The 7,062-nt window shown below is 59.1% G+C and overlaps 1 protein-coding gene across 2 annotated transcripts in view; it reads left to right on the top strand.

Annotated features, from left to right (window-relative positions):
* The first annotated feature begins 296 nt into the window (after positions 1-296).
* The window catches only part of BCOR (BCL6 corepressor), a 126,158-nt gene continuing 119,392 nt past the window's right edge, over positions 297-7,062 (top strand). Inside the window, exon 1 of one of the 2 annotated variants that reach the window (XM_063634509.1) lies at positions 297-623. The gene's annotated coding sequence lies outside the window, so the exon portion shown is untranslated. The remainder of the gene's footprint in view (positions 624-7,062) is intronic. The other variant, XM_063634512.1, reaches the window with a different exon arrangement.

Genomic DNA, 7,062 nt, shown 5'->3' with positions numbered 1-7,062 from the left:
AGCTCTCAAGCAAACACCTGTCAAGTAGACAGGTTTGTACTGTCGATACCAAGGTATGCACTGTAACATACTTACAGCATGTTTAGCCACCCTAAACTCGAGACCCGGGTTCAAATCCTCACTAAGTCACTTACCTAGCTGAGTAACTGACCTTTCCCTATGCCTCAGTTTCTCACTCTGTAAAGTTGGAGGGCTTGTGAAGAACTTAGCACAGACCATGGGAGTAGGAGCTACCATTATTATTTAGCACAGTCCTCCACCCCAGCTCTGCCTGGTGCCACAGTCCACCGCTTGGTGGTATTTCCGAAGCTGGCCAGGCCCTCTGCTGCTGACCCTGGAAATCGGGTCACACTAGACAAGGCTGCATGTGCGGGGAGAAGGCGGGGGGGGGGGCTCCTTTGCACGCGGCTGCTCCCGTTTCCCCAAGGCCTCCAAATAGTCTAAAAACTCACCTCGGAGGAGGGGAAAGAGCGTGAAGTGGCTCTTTCGATCTGAGACACCCCCTCCCGGAGAACTCGCCCCCCCCACCCCAGCCCAGAGCGGAGTGAAATCTTAGAAGCTGCGGCTGCTGGGTTTGAACGGAATGCCGGAGTCAGTGGAAGACGGAGCTGGTCGGCCCGAAGGTCAGCGAGTTGTTTTGAGTTCTACCCGGAAGGTAGGGGGTGGGGTGGGGAGCAGGGAGTAGAGGACGCCAGGGCCCCCGAGAGACCCCGCGTCAGAGCAGAAATTGTTTGTGCTCCGGAACAGGCAGCTCAGCGGAAGCCGCGACGGGGGCGGGTCACGTGCGGCGGTGGCGGCGCAGCTGGCGGGGGAGCCGGGCTGGGACAAGGGCCGGGCCGGGAGGGGGTGGCGCGGGGCGGCGGCTCTCGCAGCCGAAGGTGGAACCGGCTGACTCTGGGCGCTGGGAGCGAGCGGCTCCCCGAGCCCGGAGCGAGGGAGACGCGCGAGTTATGGAGGGACCGGTGTGGGAGCCAGGGCGCTCGGAGCTCCGCGTGGTGCGGCACGGGCGGGACGAGGAATCGTTGGGGGGCGGGGGCAGGGACACGGAAGCGGGCTCCCTGGGCGAGAGCGGAACCTACGCGGAGGCTGCGCGGGCGTCTGAACCCCAAGAATGGAGGCGCCGCTCTTGTAGTCACCGGCCTTGTTTTCTTCTTGCACGCAAATCCCGGAACGACCGGAACCGCCATCCCCGCCTGCGTCCCAGGGGCGCCCCATTACGCATGGCGGGGGGGGCCCGCGGGGCTACTCTGGGAGGGGATCCGTGAGGCCGAGGCCGGGGAGGGCTGCGAGGTGGCTCGCGGGAGTGCGAGCCGGAGCGGGGCTGCACACCACACAAACAGCCTCCCCTTCCCCCGGAAGAGCGGGCGAGGGAAGACGCGGGCTAGCTCTGGGGGCTCCCCAGGACTGTGGGAGCTAGGCGGGGAGCGCAAGGCGGAAGGGAGTGCTGCAGAGAAACCATCGGCCCCACCTGGAAGACACTGGTGGCCTCGTGGCCGGTGGTGAACGGTCTCACGCTTCCCCAAAGTGGCGCGCGCTACTCTAGCGTGGGAGGGAAAGGACACAAACTTGGCCATCTGCCAGAACCCTTGAAGACGCCTGACTTTGGTGTCCCTCCGCCCCCCGCAGCGGCCCGAAATGTACTCTCTCTCCCATAGTCCACGAGGTTCAGGTCGGAAGCCTGGAAAAGTAGGGTAGCATGGTCTGGCCTCGGACGGGAAACCCACCCACGTTCTTCTGAGGTGCCACGCGGGGAAGGCGCAGAACAGTTTCCTTGCAAAGTTTCCCGCCCCTCACCCCAGTCGAGTAAGGGCGGCTCTTCCGGAGGTGGGGGCGGGGAACGGCCTCGGAGCGGGGAGTGGTGCTAGTTCCTCTTCCCTGCGACCGCTCGGGCCGCCTGCGCGTTCGCGTCCCCAGACGCTGCACCCGTTTGCTGCAACGTCTGCTCGGAGTCGCGGCAGCGGGTGCTGCGCGGAGTCTAGGACGACGCGAGACGCCATTTGCATCCCCCCTCCCTCCTGCAGGTTGGCGGGGGCGGCGGTGTCGCCCGCCGCGGAAGCGTATTCCTGGCAGTGACACTGATTAGATGCTGTGTCGATACGTGCACAGAATCGGGGTGGGCCTTCACCTCTCCTGTGCGCACACACTTTCTGTTGGAAAAGTTGCGATTTTTTTTCTCCCCCTCTCTCCGCACAGCTGCTGTCTCCCGGGCGGAATTAGGCGACCACGTTTGTTCAGCCCGATGGAGAGAGGATCGCGCCGGCGCTGGGCGGCCGCCGGGCCCGGGCCGCGAAAATCCAGCCCTGGCTTTGCGTCGAGCTGCTGAGTGCCGCGCTTACGCGCGCGGGGCCAGCCGGGCCCTGGTTTCCATCTGCCCCTTTTGCCTCCGTGTTAAGTTCGCCGGGGAAAACCCAACGATCCGTGCAGAGCCCCTCGGAGGAGAGCTCCCGCCCCACCCCACCCCCAGCCCGATCCGGACCGATGGAAAAAATGACAGTATAGGTCAGAACAGGCTGCCCAAGAGTGTTAATATGGGCGGCCTCCGTTCCCGGTGCTTGGGGAGGATGGGCGCTTCGCCAGGAAGCCGCCGAAGGAGGCGCCATGAGGGCCGCCTGTCCCTTCTCGGGCTAGAAAACGTGGATTCTCGGAGGGACCAGACAAATGTGGTCAGATAGCTGCAGGAACTTACCCCATCTAAATACAGGTTGCCCATGTATATTCCAACCAAGATCATTTTTGTTTCAATCTAATACACGTTGAGTCAATTAGAAAGACTGTGAGAACTGGTCAAACGGTAGATAGGAAACTTGCTCTTTGCCTAGCATTAAATGTATGCTCAGGAGGTGCGGGGCTGAGCACTATCGGCGCAGCCAGTCTGTGTCCTAAGAAGACAGGGTCCCCTTGGCGTTCCACCTTCCAGGACCTTAATAGAACGCGAAGAGAGGATTTATTTTAGTTGTAGTTTCTATTAGAGTGTTGCTTACTCCTTGCAAACTCCTGCCTGGGGTTGTCGGTAGTTACTAGTAGATGGTCCTACGTTTTGGCTTTTACAGTCCACGTTTTTCTCTTGGCTTTTTCTTTTCCTGCGTACGCGCTGCTGGGTACGAGGAGGGGGCTGCCCAGACGTGTGCTGCCGCCGCCCTCGGGCTCTTACTTGCGCACCACGAGGCCTCCGAGGAGGGGAAATGTGAACTCTCCGGGTGGCGCTCGAGAACTGGAATTCTGCTTTAGGGCTGCGGGTTTGTTCCGGAGGCTGGCTGGGAGCGTCTTGTAGGGGCCGGAGGCTGTGAAGGGGAAGCCCCAGAGGTGACCCTGAGGCTTCAGGAGCAAACCCGGAGGCGCCCGTGTTCTTTGTCTTTCTCGGGGCTGGCAGCTTGGCACGCACAGTTCCGATAAGGATCTACTGAGAGCTAGAGCGCACTGCCAGCACATTTCAGTGATTAGGCAAACGCCGGTAGCCACTTAAGGCAAAGGCCATTTGCGTTGTCTTTGAAAAGGAAAAGGCAGCCTCACCTAATGAATTATGGGTGACCCTGGAGAGGCCAAGCAGGGGAGGCCGAGGCCTCCCTAGGCTCTTATTTGCCGCAACTCCTCCCCTTTGTGCCAGAGTCCCCATTTCAAAGGTAATGGGAAGCCTTTTGAAATTAGAAGTCTGACCGATTCTGCCTACAGAAGTGGTGTTTGCATCTGTGCATCAGTAAAATATGGCCCGCCAGCGGCCCAGGGACATGGCCTGCCATACGGCAACCCTGGACCAGTGTTAGCCAACGTACATCCCAGAGGACATGGCTTTTGGCCAACTCCTCCGAGAACTGATTTAAAGAGGTGGCCTTCAGCCATCAAAAAAGGTGGCCTGGAAGAGTAGGCTGGAGGTCCTGGAAACCAGCGCTCTTCCCCAGGGCTGCAGGGGGAGAGTGGGTAATGGTGCCTGAGCCCTGACGGAACTTGCCATTAATCCAGTCTAAATGAGCGCCATTAAAGAGGACCGTCCCTCCTATCCACCACCACACACACACAAGCCTTTATGGGAAGGTCTAGTGGAGACAGTTTGAGGGCATTTGGCCTTCACTTTTCAGTGGCCATACAATAGTGCCCTTTCCACCCTGCCAAGACCACTGACTCCATGTAAACTTCCAGGAACTTTAACCCGGAACTTTGTACTCCCTCCCCATCCAAAGGGAGTGCCAGATCATAGTAACAAACACATGTAGCATTGTACTGGAGGCAGCGTTCTAAGCACCTTATGTATGCAGGCATGTTATCCTTAGAACAACCCTACGAGGTAGATACTAGTATTGGCCTTATTTTACAGATGAGGACTCCGAAGTTCCGAACTGTTAAGCAGTTTGCCCAAAGCCGCACAGCTTGGGATAGGGCCTGGATTGACCAAAGGGAGAGATAGGGCCTGGACTGACCAGAGGGAGAGATAGGGCTGTGTTGCCTCTCTAGCGTTTTGTAATGAAAGCGAGCTGTTTGGGGGGTGTTTCGAGAGGACTGCCTGGACCCCAACCTTGCAAAGGAAAATATGAAGAGACTAGAAGGCCCAACATTTGGCCTTTATTTTGCAAAAGAAAGTTCTGGAGAGTCGTACGGAGGCATCTGTGGCTCCTCCGCGGCAAGGAAGGGGTCAGGGAAGGCAATGCAAAGGCCCCCCTGGCCCACCTAGCCGCATAGCATCCGGCGGTCACGTCCGCCGGAGGGGACTGGGGACAGCCGATTGCCGAGGAACTCCTTATCGCCCAGTGTCAGTGCTCCCGGGTGCCGGAGCTAAACGTCCGCCTGCGGGGGCGGCTGGTTCACACCAGTCCCCTGGCTCCCGACGCGCCCCCGGGCTTCTCCGGCGGAGCTGGCTAGATGCCCGGCGGCGGCTCCGAAGCTCCGGGCTCCCCGCCGCTTGTCCCGCCAGCCCGAGGCATGAAGCCCCACGGCCCGGGACTGGAGAGCCCAGTTCCTCAGTCCAGGTTGGGACTGCTGGTTCCGGGTTGCTCACTATCACTCTCTCCTCAACACCCGTCCGGCCAGGACGCGCGCGCAGACACACAAACACACACGGCTTCCAAGCGCGCAGCCCGCCTCCCGGGCCTCCGCTTTTCCTTCCTCCTCCCCGCTCGGACGCTTCGGAAGCCCGTGGCGGTTGTGTGCTGCACCAGGGAAGAGTCCGGGTTGGGGAGGCCGCGCTGCCCTCTTTCCCCGCAAGGTCTGCGCTCACGCTAGTACCCTTGGGAAGCACAGTCAGGCTTGTGGGTTCCCATCTTCCTGGGAATTGACGGCTCCTGGCGAGGACCTGTTCGCTCTGTGTTTCGCAATGGCCCGGGGAACAGAGGAGAGGGCCGGGAGGTGGGGCCTGCGCGTGGATGAGGGTGGCGGTAAATCCCCTCTCCCGCGAAGGTGGCTGAGCCTCCGGCCACCGCTAGTAGTAGTCTACCCTGCTCGTCTTGCATTGGCCGCAGCTTGACTCCCCAGCGTGCCGCGGGCCGGTATGGGTGTCCCCGCTCCCTCAAGCCTTTACTTTCAGCTCGCGAAACCCCATGGATCCGCGGCTGGGCTGGGCAGCGCAGACGCCCAGCTGCCCTCGCCAACCCCAGGCCCGGAGGGGGCCAGGCTGGTCTGGGGGCTGGGCGGCCCAGCTGCACTTGCCGGCGTTGACAGAGGCTCTGTGAGCCCGAGCCGGCCGCCGAGCCGAGGGAGAGAGCGCATCAGCCCGCGCGCCTCAAGGCTACACGCCTTTCCCGGAACCTTGAAACCCAGGGGAGCCGCTGCCATCTTCGCGTGACGAGCAGCGAGACGCCAGTGATTAAGTGTTTCTTTCCGGCTCCCTCCCCGGGTTGCGGCTCTCCTTTCCACAGGGCTGGAAGAATAAAAACTTGGGGAAAAACCACACACGACTGCGCTCTGGTCTCGCTCGCCATGTCCGCACTGGTTTCTTAGGGTGCGCCCACTCGGGGCACCTCCTGCTCCCCTACTTCACGCCTGGCCGGGATCGAGGGCTGCGTGCCTCGATTTCCATCCGCTCTAGCGCAAATCTCGGAGTTTAATGGGGAGGGGGCACACATTGCTGAAGCCACCCGACCACCATTCTCCTTACGCCCCCCACCCATGGGGATTAAATCTAAACACATGAATCCCCCACCCACACCCGGGACTAATCCAGCCGCGCCTCCTGGGATTAACTCGGCTCACAGGTCCATAAAACACTTCCGGCGCGGCCAGAGGGTCTGTCTGCAGAAACACTTCAAAATTGTCCTCCCGGGCCTGGAGTCGGAATTGACTGGGTGGAGGGAAGTGAGTAAACAGACAGTTGTAAGAGACAATCCGTGAGGTTTGCAGGCTGTGGAAAGAGCTGCTTAAAATATGGGCTGTCGGGGCTGCCTCCAGCAGGAGGGTGGCCCGGGTCCTAGCAGACAGATCCCAGAAAAGGATGCAGTATATTCTAAATGACATTGACCTGGAGGAAGAAGGGTGTAGGCAGGAGCAGGCAGGCTTCACATGGCTTCTGGCTCCAGTTCAGTGAGGAAGACTAGCTTCCAGAAATTTGTGGGGGCGAGTGGCCAGTCTCTTCATGTGTAAAATCAGAACAATAACACCCACTCTGTCCCCCTCGGATGGGTTTCTGAGGACCAAAATGTGAAGGCACTTTGTAAATGCGGCTCAACCCTTCTGCTTCACTGTGGTCAATGTTCGGTCTCTCTTAGGTAGAAAAACCAGTGACTTGCTGATTAGAAAACAAAATAGAAATCAGCCCTTTCTCAAATCTACGCAACAATGTTCGAGATAAAGGGAACCCAAAAGCAACCTAATATTTTGAACCTCCTTTTACATCATTTCGAGATAAGTTTCTGAAGTAATGAGAGAATCTTTGGAATATTCTAAGAAAAATCTGTCAAAAACTGGGGGTTAATGGAGAAGAAAGGGAGCCTTTAAATTGGGTCAAATCACATTTTAAGAAGGCTGGGCGCGGTGGCTCACGCTTATAATCCTAGCACTTTGGGAGGCGAGACGGGTGGATCATCTGAGGTCAGGAGTTCGAGACCAGCCTGGCCAACATGGCGAAACCCCGTCTCTACT

Source organism: Symphalangus syndactylus, chromosome X (assembly GCF_028878055.3).
Source record: "Symphalangus syndactylus isolate Jambi chromosome X, NHGRI_mSymSyn1-v2.1_pri, whole genome shotgun sequence".
Classification (NCBI taxonomy): domain Eukaryota; kingdom Metazoa; phylum Chordata; class Mammalia; order Primates; family Hylobatidae; genus Symphalangus; species Symphalangus syndactylus.
This window is presented reverse-complemented; position numbering and strand designations above follow the sequence as displayed.